At 39.0% G+C, this 12,537-nt stretch overlaps 1 protein-coding gene across 6 annotated transcripts in view; it reads left to right on the forward strand.

The window, feature by feature from the left end:
- Positions 1-2,623: 2,623 nt before the first annotated feature.
- The window catches only part of LOC126184724 (centromere protein J), a 259,648-nt gene continuing 249,734 nt past the window's right edge, over positions 2,624-12,537 (forward strand). For 4 of the 6 annotated variants that reach the window (XM_049927253.1, XM_049927257.1, XM_049927259.1 and 1 more), the window contains exon 1: positions 2,624-2,776. The gene's annotated coding sequence lies outside the window, so the exon portion shown is untranslated. Of the gene's footprint in view, positions 2,777-3,891; positions 3,965-12,537 lie in introns of all 6 variants that reach the window. The other 2 variants (XM_049927255.1, XM_049927256.1) reach the window with 2 other exon arrangements.

Raw genomic sequence — 12,537 nt, forward strand, 5'->3', positions numbered from 1 at the left:
ATTCTGTAAAAATGACATCTGCCTTACTGATAAAAAGGCCACACAGAATATTCCATTCTGTAAGCTAATAAAATATCTCCAACAATTAATGTAGCACATAAACTGCAGACTGTAAATGGAGCCGAACATTCCGAATTTTTGAATGTACGGTTTGATGAAATTTGAACTGGAAGAAACATTTTAGTGATGTGCTCAAAACATTAAAGTCAGTGACTTATATTCTTTGCATAATGGATAGTTTTGTAAGCAAACAAAATTAATACTGTAACATATATTGCTTACTTGCACTCATTAATTTCTTATGGCACACTTTTTGTGTGTAATTCATCATTTAAAAATAAATTGTTGTCAGTAGTAAAACGAGTATCGAAAATAATTTATAGCATTAAGCCTAATTCACATTGTACATACCTTACTTCAAGCAGTTACGCATTTTAAATACTCCTCCACTGTATTTATATTTGTAAATGTAGTTTGTCATAAATAATCCATCACAGTTTGAGAATCATACTGCTATCCACAACTAGAACATTACAAGAAAAAATTACCGTAATTATTTGTTACTAAAGCTGTCAGCCACAGGAGTCTTTGACCAGTTGCCCAGCAAAAAATGCATGGCAGCGGCGAAGTTAATTTTAAATCTAGCCTAAGATCATTTCTCCTAGATAACCTCCTGTATACACGAATTTTTAATTTAAAATTCATAGCCTGTACGGCAAGAAAATAAAACTCCAGTTTTTACTGTATTGCTAGTCAAATGAGTACCTTGTATAAAAGAATAACTAGCTTATCCTTATTGAATTAAGCTTGGAAATTGACAGCATGTTACCGTAGTCAACCAAATCGTGTATTTGTAACCAGTGAAAATGATTTGTTCCATATTATTTCAACAAATTCGTGCAGATTAACTTTAAAATATGTTACTGTGTGACACGAACTTTATTTTAGGACATCAAATGCTTGACAAATAACAAAAATGAATTTGGAAAGAGTCTGCAGAACCTTTTATTGAGGAAAATTTGTTATTTAGAAATCTGCTGTTTGTGTAGTGGAAGAAAATTGATACTGGTAGCGGTATGTACTATTATTAATTCTTATGCTTGTCTAAATTAATATGTAAACTATCAGCAGACGAGTCCTTCGCGTGGTTAAATATATTGCATCGGTAGGCTAATCATATCTTTTGGGTCTGGCCCAGGACATATTACCATAATTTTTGAGTCCAACTCAGAACATATTTTTGAAATTGGGTTAGTTGAAAGTCTTAACAGTTTTCCAGAATATCATAATTTATTTGTTCATTTATATTTTTCGCTAGACATACGTTCTTTCAGAAATGGTTTGTTTTTGTTTTAATTAGCTCGCAAAATTCACTACAAGAAAGGTTTGAATTAATCTTAACATTTAGGGGATCTTTAACAGCATATACTGGCAGCTACGCCTTTTCTCAGACCAAATGTTCCCTATAATTGAAAAAAAAAAATCTTTCAGCTGGAGCAAATGTCCCAAGCAAAGTCATTACAAACTCAGCTACTTTATAATTTTGCAACATGAAACATCAGTCTTTTGAAACGCCTAAAAAATTGCTTTCCACTCCTATTCAGTAGTATCTATTACTTTTTCATAACTTGAACAACAACTTACGTTTATCGAATAGGACATAAGTATTTGTGAAATATTTTATAATTTCATTAAGAGCTTGTACACTCTCTTCTTCGTCAAACTGGGTAATTTCAGCTCGTAAATCGACATCAGCTCAAAGATTTGCCGAGAGAGGCACGGCCTTAAGAGAATGTCCAGCTACGTCGTGTAGAACATATGGGTCTATGATTTTTAAAAAATCCTCGGCAGTCATAAATTTCTCAAACACCGGACATTTTTGCATTCCTGGACGTTACCCCGAGCAGCACTAAAAAACCAGGACTCCCGAGCAAATCCCGGATGTATGATAAGCTCACTTATTGGTGCGGCATGTAACATGACAATTAAATGAAGACAAACAGGTAACAGAGGCTTGTCAGCATGGTCGTGGTCCTAGAAACATTTGCAATGGTGTGTGGAGTGAAAAGCGTTGAGGGACAATATGAACAGTTGCAATTATTTTTCATATAACACAGATAACTTGTTCCAGTTAAAACTTAGGTGTAAACTAGTGAGGTAGTTCATTTGTTGAAACACTGGCTTCAGATTTCGGAGAATTGAGGCTCATGTCTTTCTGGACATCGTGAGTTTTAGGTTTTTAATTCACTTCAGGAAAAAGCCAGGATAAGTCCTTCATTAAGGACGCATCCGACTACCACTTAAAGCTAATATAGTTCCTAAATGCGGATGTTTTTGGTCCTGTTTGTGCGAAACATACGATAATGAACTGTAATAGAGCAAGTTATCAAAATTTTCGTAAAACAAAAATAAAATAAATAGTTTACAAATTGATTTCTGTTACAGTTGCTATGACGAATTATTTGGGAATACTGCTTTTCCATATTCATACACATATTGTATACGGTTCGTCCCCATAATATGAAATAATATTTACATTTACAGAGATAATGAGACGCTTCGGAATTTAAATAAGAGAGCTAAATGAAGTTCGTATTGTAGACTACAGTTGGCAGCAGTTCGTGAAAACACTTTAGGCGGCATATCCGAAGTGATGTTGTGATTCTAGTTTTCAAGTGTCAAAAGTAACAAGTTTTTATTAAATGAGGTGTGATAGTAAGTTGTTCGTCTGCATGACTTCTTGTTTGTGGGGAACACGTGTTATTTCCGTAATTATGTAAGTTGTTTATCACATTTGTATGGGCGTATTTGGAGTATATTTCCTACTGTAATGGAAAGACCAACTAAGAGCGATGTTATTTCTAAATTCGAGATGTTGACATGTTTTTTTTAGATGCCCATAACAGTTTCGAAGTTTCACATTTGGGAGCAACATCTAAATAAAGTGGTACTTAATTGTAAAACTATTTAGATCAGATATTTGAGTGCCGTTACATCGTTGTTATTGTTTTGAAACTTACCATGGACAGTACAAATAAAATTAATATTCAACTTCTTAATTACATGGCACCCTATAAAACTTTGTGCTAGGTGATACACGAAGGGAGAGAAAAACAGTACCATGTCAGACCACGAATGTGTGTTTGTAGGGTGGCTCCAGCAGAAAGTTGTTGCATGTTATTTAGACCTCTGCTTTTACCAAATGTAAGCTGTTTGTGTCTCAGAAGCCATACATGAGCAACTAGGAAGCATTTAATAACTTCTTGACATTACCTTCTCTATGACATTTAATTTCATGCCTAAAAGTCATTTATACTCAAACTAGAGGGTGACTGAAGTTATTTTGAAAAGATGTGTTCCTTGGTGTTAACAGTTGGAAATCATCACACATCTGTTTGACACATCTAAGGCAGAAAAGTTCTTATCCCACTGGAGTAGTTAGGTGGTTGGTTAGTTTTGTGTTCCATGGTTTATTTTCTATGATATATCTTAATGATATGGAATGGGTCATTTTACATTCACATCACATATTATTTTGTAGATATGGCTATATGCTGAACATTTGTAAGATTTGTTTTGTTATATATACAGATCAGAATTAGTAGGCGTAATTCTTACCCACCACCTTTTATACATTACAGTAATAGAAATTCTTCTGTGGAATACAAGGAGTTGTCAAGGAGAGACCTTTTCAGTTTGTTTTCAAAATTTACTTTGCTGTCTGTCTGGCTTCAGTGATCAAAAACTTTAGTTGTAGCATTGTGCACCTCTTTTGTGCTAAAGACTACCTGAATGTAGAATAATGAATGTCATTTCTCGTTCTGTTACTGTAATTATGTATGTCACTGTTCCTTTTGAACTGCAGTGGACTATATACTAGAAACTTCATAGGGGAATAAATACACCGTGAAGCAGCAGTCAAAATGCCCAACTCCTTAAACAGATGTTGACAGCATGATCATGGGTGAGCACCACACATTATTTTTACACAACATTTTGACTAGTGAAGACTTTAGTGTGACCTTACTGAATGAAAGTATGTAAAACACGTTAGTTTACTGATTTCTCACTCCCCCAAGATTTGCAGCGTGATTCAAAGTGCAAAAATGGCTGAACTAATTTGTGTTAAGTTTCAAAATTTGCTTTCTCCTGTTCAAATTTTCATCAGTGTGGAAACTTAAGAATTTTGAATTTTCCACTGTATTTATTTTTTCTTCGCCATGTGTTTCATTTATTATTACCGTGTGTTTTACGTGTTATTGGTGTAGAATCTCTACATGTCCAGAACTGTAGTTGATGTCTTTTTAAAATTGAGGGTGAGAGCAGTTGCAGGAAAACAGCTGTTGATACTTTTGAGGACACTGCTTTTGTTTCTGTATGTGTGTGTGAATTGAATTGATTTCAATACTAGCATCACCTGGGGGGGGGGGGGGAGAGCTATTCCAATTGCTGTATAGTAAATGGGATGTCATTTACACATGAGGAACAATAGTGGACCTAAGATTGAGCATTTGGGGGGAGGGCATACCTGATTTCTCCCCAGTCAGAATTACATCCCCAGATTGTGTTAGTTCAGTTACCAATTACAACTCGCTGCATACTTTTGGTTAAATATGACGTTATTCATTAATTTGCTGTACCATCAACCCCACAAAACTTTAGTTAACTAGGAGAATACTGTGTCATTCGTATAGTCGAATGCCTCATATAGGTCGCAGAAAATAGCAGCCAGTTCTATTTTATTTAGTGAATGTAAAATGTGGTGGGTGAACTTGTTAATGGCATTCTCAGTAGGGCAACTCTTCTGAAATCCCTTACTCCTGTCACCTTTCTTGGAGGGGTTTGATAATAGCATACTTCAATCTCTCTGGAAAAATGCTCCAAGTTAGTGATGTAATACATATTTTGGATAAGACAAGACGTACTATATGGAAAAAATCTTTAGCTCTCTATTGAAAACACCATCAAACCCAGATGTGCTTTTTGAGTGAATGTATAATTTCATAAGGAGAAGTTGGTGATACATTCATATAATTGAATTTTATGAGAGTTGCTTTTTCAACAGAATGCTGTGAGTTTTCTCTTTACTTTCTACTATATTTCCGACTAAATTAGATTTGTACCATGAGTGTAAAGTGCCCGACGTGCCGTAGAATCGTTAGCTCTGGGGTCTGGTGTGATGGATGTAGTAACTTTTTTCATTGGGGCGACTGTAGTGGCGTGGGAATTGGGAAAATGAGCGAGACTCATCAGTGGTTCTGTAGGCTATGCAGTAGAGATAGAAAGATTCTGGAACAAGAGGGGAAAATTGCTGCCCTTCAGGCTGAGGTAGATGAGACTAGGTGAGAACTGGGCAGGTTAAGGGGGGAGAAGGGTTAACAGGGGTGGGAAGTGGCAACAGGCATAAGGAACAGTCCAAGAAATTCTTCTGACAGCTTTGTTATTAATGTACAAAATAGGTTTGACCTGTTGCCTCAGTCAGAAACTGATGAGCCTCTCACAGAAGTAGATGTAGACAGGGCTCAACAAGCTTTTAGCAGCCAATTGACTAAGAATGTAGGGAAGTCTGCAAAGAGAAAGAAAGTCTTGTTGCTAGGTAGTTCGCATGCTAGGGGTGTGGGACAGCTTCTGCAGGATGAATTAGGGTCAGAATACCAGGTCACAAGTTTTTTCAAATTTAGTGCTGGGCTGAGGCAGGTTACAGAGGATTTAGGTTCACTATGTAGAGGCTTTACGAAGGAAGATACCGTGGTTGTTGTGGGTGGGCCGGGCAACAGTATTGACAGAGATCTGGGGTACAGCATAGAGTGTGACCTGGCAAAGATTACATCAACATCAAGTCATACCAGTGTTGGGTTTGTGTCGGTTCTGGAGCGCCACGACCGACCTCATTTGAGCTCTTCTGCCAGGAGAGTTAATTTGGAGTTGGAACGGCTACTTGGATCTGGTGCGGGGTCACACATTGGTGTGGTTCCTGTTGATTCACTCTGTAGGTGGGACTATACTAGACATGGCCTACACCTCAACTAGAAAGGGAAGGGTAAACTGGCTGGGCTGATAGCAGGAAATTTAAAGGGGGAGGAACTATATCTCATGGTGGAAACTCTTTTTTAGTGTAAGATCAGTGTCCAGTGGGAAACTCAGCCAGGCAAGTACTAAAGACATTAAAAAAGTTCAAGATACTCACAAAAGTAAGGTGAAAAATAATGTTAGTATATTTCATCAAAATATTGGGGGACTGAAGAATAAAATTGATGAGCTTCTGCTTTGTTTAGAAGATATAGAAACTGAGAATGTAGTAGATGTACTATGCCTGTCTGAGCATCACATTGTCACTGATATGCAAAAGCTTAGCATCAATGGGTACAAATTAGCTGCACATGTAAGTAGAGATAATATGATGAGAGGAGGCATTGCCATATATGTCAAAAGCTTCCAGAGTGTAAAAAATTTAGAAACTAAAAAATTTTGTGTAGAGCAATATATGGAAGCATGTGCCACTGAACTTAAACTAAATGATGGCGCTTTCATAATTGTAACAGTGTATAGGTCCCCCTCAGGGAATTTCCAGCTATTTCTAGAAAACTTGGATGCTTTGTTGTGCTATCTGTCAGACAGGGGGAAGCAAATTATCATTTGTGGGGATTTCAATGTTGATTCCCTGAAAGAGTGTAATAGGAAGAATGACCTTGTAGTATTGCTCAGTTCTTTCGATTTGAGCTCCGTCATTGATTTTCCTACTGGGATAACAAAGAACAGCAGTACATTGATAGATAACTTTTTATAGACCAAGATAAGTTTAAGGACATAAATGCTTATCCTGTTGAGAATGGTCTTTCAGATCATGGTGCACAGCTAGTTGCAGTACATGACATAGCTCCATGCAGTATATTAAATCAGACTTTCAAAGCAGTGCGTTCAACTAACAATATAAATATTGCAAACTTTAGGGAAAGCCTACAGCAACTAGACTGGGATGAAGTGTATAAGGAACCTGAAGCAAACTTGAAATATAACTTATTTCACGATACATTTTTAAGGGTATTTGAAAATTGTTTTCCCAAGAAAATAGTTAAACATAATTCCAAGAAAACATATAAAAAACCATGGCTAACTAAAGGAATAAGAATATCTTGCACTGTAAAAGAGAACTGTATCTAACAGCAAGAGGGAGTACTGACCCCGAAATTGTTAAATATTATGAAAACTATTGTGCGGTACTAAGAAAAGTTATTAAAAAGTACAGAAGCATGTGTATCATGTCTGTGATCAGTAACTCTGATAATAAAATTAAAGCAATTTGGAATATTATTGAAAGGGAAACAGGGCAACCAAGAGCACAGGAAGACTTTAGTGCCATAAACCCAAATGACAAGTGTACTAACAAACAATCAGAAATTGAAAATATTTTCAATAATCATTTTTTAAATGTTGTGGAGAAAATAGGATATAGATCTTAACTAGAAGAGGCCATACCTGTGCAGTTTGAAACAACTGTAATTCCACCAACCTCTCCCTTTGAAATCAGTAAAATAATAAACTCACTGAAAAGTAAAAGCTCCTACGGAATTGATGGCATTTCCAGCAAGGTACTTAAAGCTTGTTCCCCACAGATAAGTAGGATTCTCAGCCACATATGTAATAGCTCTTTGGAGCAGGGTGTTTCCCCCGATAGACTGAAATATGCCATTGTAAAACCATTGCATAGAAAGGGGGATACGTCGGATGTCAACAACTACCGCCCAATCTCTCTTCTGACAGCTCTATCAAAAATTTTTGAGAAAGTAATGTATTCAAGAGTAGCCTCCCATATTTGTAAAAATAAAGTACTAACAAAATGTCAGTTTGGTTTTCAGAAAGGCATTTTCAACAGAAAATGCTATATACACTTTCACTGATCAAATATTAAATGCTCTGAATAACCGGACATCACCCATTGGTATTTTTTGTGATCTCTCAAAGGCCTTTGATTGTATAAATCGTGGAATTCTTTTAGATAAGCTAAATCATTATGGTTTGAGGGGGGGGGGGGGGGGGCAGTGCACAAATGGTTTAATTCATACGTAACTGGAAGAATGCAGAAAGTTGAAATAAGTGGTTCATGTAATGTTAAAACATCAGCTGATTCCTCAAACTGGAGGGGGGGGGGGGGGGGGGCTATCAAGTACGGGGTCCCACAGGGTTCGGTCTTAGGTCCTTTACTGTTCTTGATATACATTAATGACTTACCATTCCACATTGATGAAGATGCAAAGTTAGTTCTTTTTGCTGATGATACAAGTATAGTAATAACATCCAAAAACCAAGAACTAAGTGATGTAATTGTAAATTATGTTTTTCACAAAATTATTAAGTGGCTATCAGCAAACGGACTCTCTTTACACAATTTTGGTAAACATTTTTGGAAAGCAGTGATCAATTAATTGTTATATTTTGACTAAAGTTCAGTCTTGATCACTCATGTATGTTTTAATGATATAGGTAACCGGTTTCGGTTCTTTCTACAGAACCATCATCAGACCCATGGCTGCGTAGCAGCGAGGAGAGCTCCGCCTACCATCCTAAGGGAGCCATGGGTCTGATGATGGTTCTGTAGAAAGAACTGAAACCGGTTACCTATATCATTAAAACATACATGAGTGATCAAGACTGAACTTTAGTCAAAATAGGACTCCCTTTAAATTTTGATAAAACACAGTATATACAGTTCCGTACAGTAAATGGCACAACTCCAGTAATGAATATAGATTTTCAACAGAAGTGTGTAACTAAGGTAGAATTTTCAAAATTTTTAGGTGTGTCCATTTATGAGAGGTTAAACGGGAAGCAACACATTGTCTGCTGAAACGTCTGAGTTCAACTATGTATGCTATTAGGGTTATTGCAAATTTTGGTGATAAGAATCTCAGTAAATTAGCTTACTATGCCTACTTTCATTCACTGCTTTCGTATGGCATCATATTCTGGGGTAATTCATCATTGAGTAGAAAAGTATTCATTGCTCAAAAACGTATAATCAGAATAATTGCTGGAGCCCACCAACGGTCATCCTGCAGATATCTATTTAAGGATCTAGGGATCCTCACAGTATATATATTCACTTATGAAATTTTTTGTCAATAATCCAGCCCAGTTCAAAAGTAATAGCAGTGTGCATAGCTGTAACACCAGGAGAAAGGATGATCTTCACTATGCAGGGTTAAATCTGACTTTGGCACAGAAAGGGGTAAATTATGCTGCCACAAAAGTCTTTGGTCACCTACCAAACAGCATCAAAAGCCTGACAGATAGCCAACTAACATTTAAAAATAAATTAAAAGAATTTATAGATGACAACTCCTCCTACTCATTGGCTGAATTTTTAGATATAAATTAAGGGAAAAAACAACTTAAACATTAGTGTCGTGCAATATTTTGTGTAATGTAATATCTTGTACAGACATCTTTTATTAACCTGACACGTTCCACATCATTACGAAGTGTTGTATTCATGATCTATGGGACAAGTATTAATCTAATCTATTATTAAATATATTTGCTGCCAGTGACTCACCATTTATAGCCCTTCCATTCAGTTCAGTAGAACTGTTATCCTGTTCTGTGGCCTGTTAGCATTTTGCTACATTCCACATAGCCTTAAGTCTGTTGTTAGAATAACCGATATCCCACAATATTTGCATGTTCCTAGATTTTTAATAACTCATCTTAGTAATTTTGAGCAGGTTTTGTAGTGTGCAACTACTGCAGGATTAATTTTGAGCAAGTTTTGTAGTGTGCAACTACTGCAGGATGTCTACTTGTTCTTATCAACAGATACATTTCCCCTTTCCTTTCACAAGACACTTTAATCCCTGTAGTGATACATTTTTTTTCATGTTTGTATAATGTCCTTTCTGATAAGCTAATGTGCAAAGCTATTTTCAAATACTAATATGACTTTATCATGGAAGATATTAAATTTTATGTCTGAATTTTTTTGGTACATTATAAATTTCACCCCATGTGGGTTGGGTTGTTTTGGGGAATGGGACCAGACAGCGAGGTCATCAGTCTCATCGGATTAGGGAAGGACGAGGAAGGAAGTCGGCCGTGTCCTTTGAAAGGAACCATCCCGGCATTTGCCTGGAGCGATTTAGGGAAATCACAGAAAACCTAAATCAGGATGGCCAGATGCGGGATTGAACCGTCGTCCTCCCGAATGCGAGTCCAGTGTTTAACCACTACGCCAACTCGCTCGGCACCCCGTGTGATCTCTTGTAAACCATTAATGAAAAATGTTAATCTGATTTCCACTGAGGAGTATCTGTACTGTAAGACACTGCAGGCAATTTCAGGAAAACAAGGACATTGCAATGAAGGTGCATTTATTGACATATAGCTCCCAAAATTGGGCAAAATAAAGCTAAAAGTATAAATTTTATCATGTAATTATCATTTTACAAAACTTTTGTTGTAGAACGTGTAAATTTTACCACCCATTATTGCCTTTTGTCTACTGAACAAAACACTGATGCAGTGTATTATTGCAACCTTGTTTATAGTCTAGTGGGCCATTCTTGAGGCTCCCCTGCAGGTCCGGGGCTTCGAATAGGCCCGAGGTATTCCTGTCTGTCGTAAGAGGCGACTAAAAGGAGTCTCTCATCTTTCAGCCTTTATCTGATGGTCCCCTGTAGGGTTTGACCTCCTTTCTTCAAAAGTTTTCCAAAGAATGAGCCAATTGGGGAAGGGCACCTTAAATGGTTCATTGTGTCCGTTGGGCATAGAGATCTTTAGTCCACTTTCTCGTCGCCACATTTCAGTCCCGCTCATTCTCCATCTCTTGGGTGAGGCCACCTTCCTGGGTGCATTTTCCTCCATCCTCTGTGCAGTATCGCTTTCTGCGCTGTCGACGATAATGGACTTCGTAGCTTGTTTGCGCCTGATATCCAGCACAGTAGCCAGTCTATTGTGGTGGGGCCACCATGTACCCTGTTGGTTGTAGCCCCCTGACCACACAGATATCGCTCTGCTGATGCCTGCACCGTTAACTCTGCACGTATGCCAAGGAGTAGATGCCCGTCACCCTGGGGCATCGGGGCACCTGGCAATGACCATCCTGCGAGGTGGCCTTTGCTGTGGCTTGGTGGCACCCGTGGGGAGGGCCCCTGGTCGGAGTGGGTCGCATCAGGGCAGATGACACGCCTTGAGGCATAGTATGTCATCTCTTGCTGGTGGTCAAACACGAGCAGTCTCAAGCGTTCAAGGTCTAACTTCAGTGCTAAGAAATTTGACCCCAAATCATCCCCCCTCTGGCTACGCCATGGGAGGAACGCCAGGCTAAGGATGGCAGCAAAGCTTATTCACCCCAGTAGCTTGTATGTATGAGAGTTGATGGGGAATCTTTCCTGCCAATGAAACTATCAAAACAGCATCCTCTGCCCAGTCATGGGCACTACTCACCTGTGACAAGCTGGGGGATGTTTCTGTTTCCATTACGCCCCATAAAAGCTTAAATATGGTCCATGGTATCAAATTTCACAGGGACCTTCTTTTGCTGTCTGACAATGAGGTGCGTGCCAATGTAAAATGGTGAGATTTCAATTTCATTCGGTGCGTCCATCAAGGTTCGAGGGATAATCAGGTTGCCACCGGTACCTTCATCTTGGTCTTCGAGGGTGACACATTACCCGAGAAGGTCAAGGTGATGGTCTACTGCTGTGATGTAAAGCCATATATCCCTCCCCGGACACGGCGCTTTAAGTGCTGGAAGTTCGGCCATATGTCTTCCCGCTGTACTTCGAGTGTCACCTGTTGGGATTGTGGACGTCCTTCACATCCCGATACTCCCTGTTCCCTGCCTCCCATCTGTGTCAACTGCAAAAAACACCATTCGCCTTTTCGTCAAAATGCAGGATTCTCCAGAAAGAAAGAAAAATAATGAAATACAAGACCCTGGACTAATTGACCTACACGGAGGCTAAGAGAAAATATGAGAGGCTACATCCTGTGCATATGATGTCAACCTACACCTCTTCTATGACAATGGTTCTACCAGCTTCCATTCTGCCGCATGCAGTTGGCTCTCGGAGGCGGAAGGCTACACCCGCCCCCTGATGGAGGGGGGCACTTCCATAGCTGCTGCTCCTGTACAACCTACTTCAGGAGCACCCCCCCCCCCCCCCCCCCCCCTCCTCAACCATTGGAGACATCAGTCCCCACTTCTCAGCTGGAGAAGTGCAAGTCTCCTTTAGCTCCTGTCGCCAGGAAGGGATCCCTTGGCTTACTCACTTCCCAGGTTCCTACCATTGGCAAAGCTGACACCCGCCAGTGGCTGAAGCAACCACAGGTCATATGGCTTCACGGTCCTCCTCAGTCCCTGAGACTGAATCAGTGAAGCCCTCCCAGCCGGACAAACTTACAGAGCAGAGAGAGAAACCTAAAAAGGAGAAGACCCCCAAGAACCAAGGCACTGTGGTGCCACCCACACCACCACTACCTACGAGCTCTGTGTCTGAGGATGAGATGGACACTCCGGCATCCGTTGAGGACCTAGACCTC

This window comes from Schistocerca cancellata, chromosome 4 (assembly GCF_023864275.1).
Source record: "Schistocerca cancellata isolate TAMUIC-IGC-003103 chromosome 4, iqSchCanc2.1, whole genome shotgun sequence".
In the NCBI taxonomy this organism is placed as follows: domain Eukaryota; kingdom Metazoa; phylum Arthropoda; class Insecta; order Orthoptera; family Acrididae; genus Schistocerca; species Schistocerca cancellata.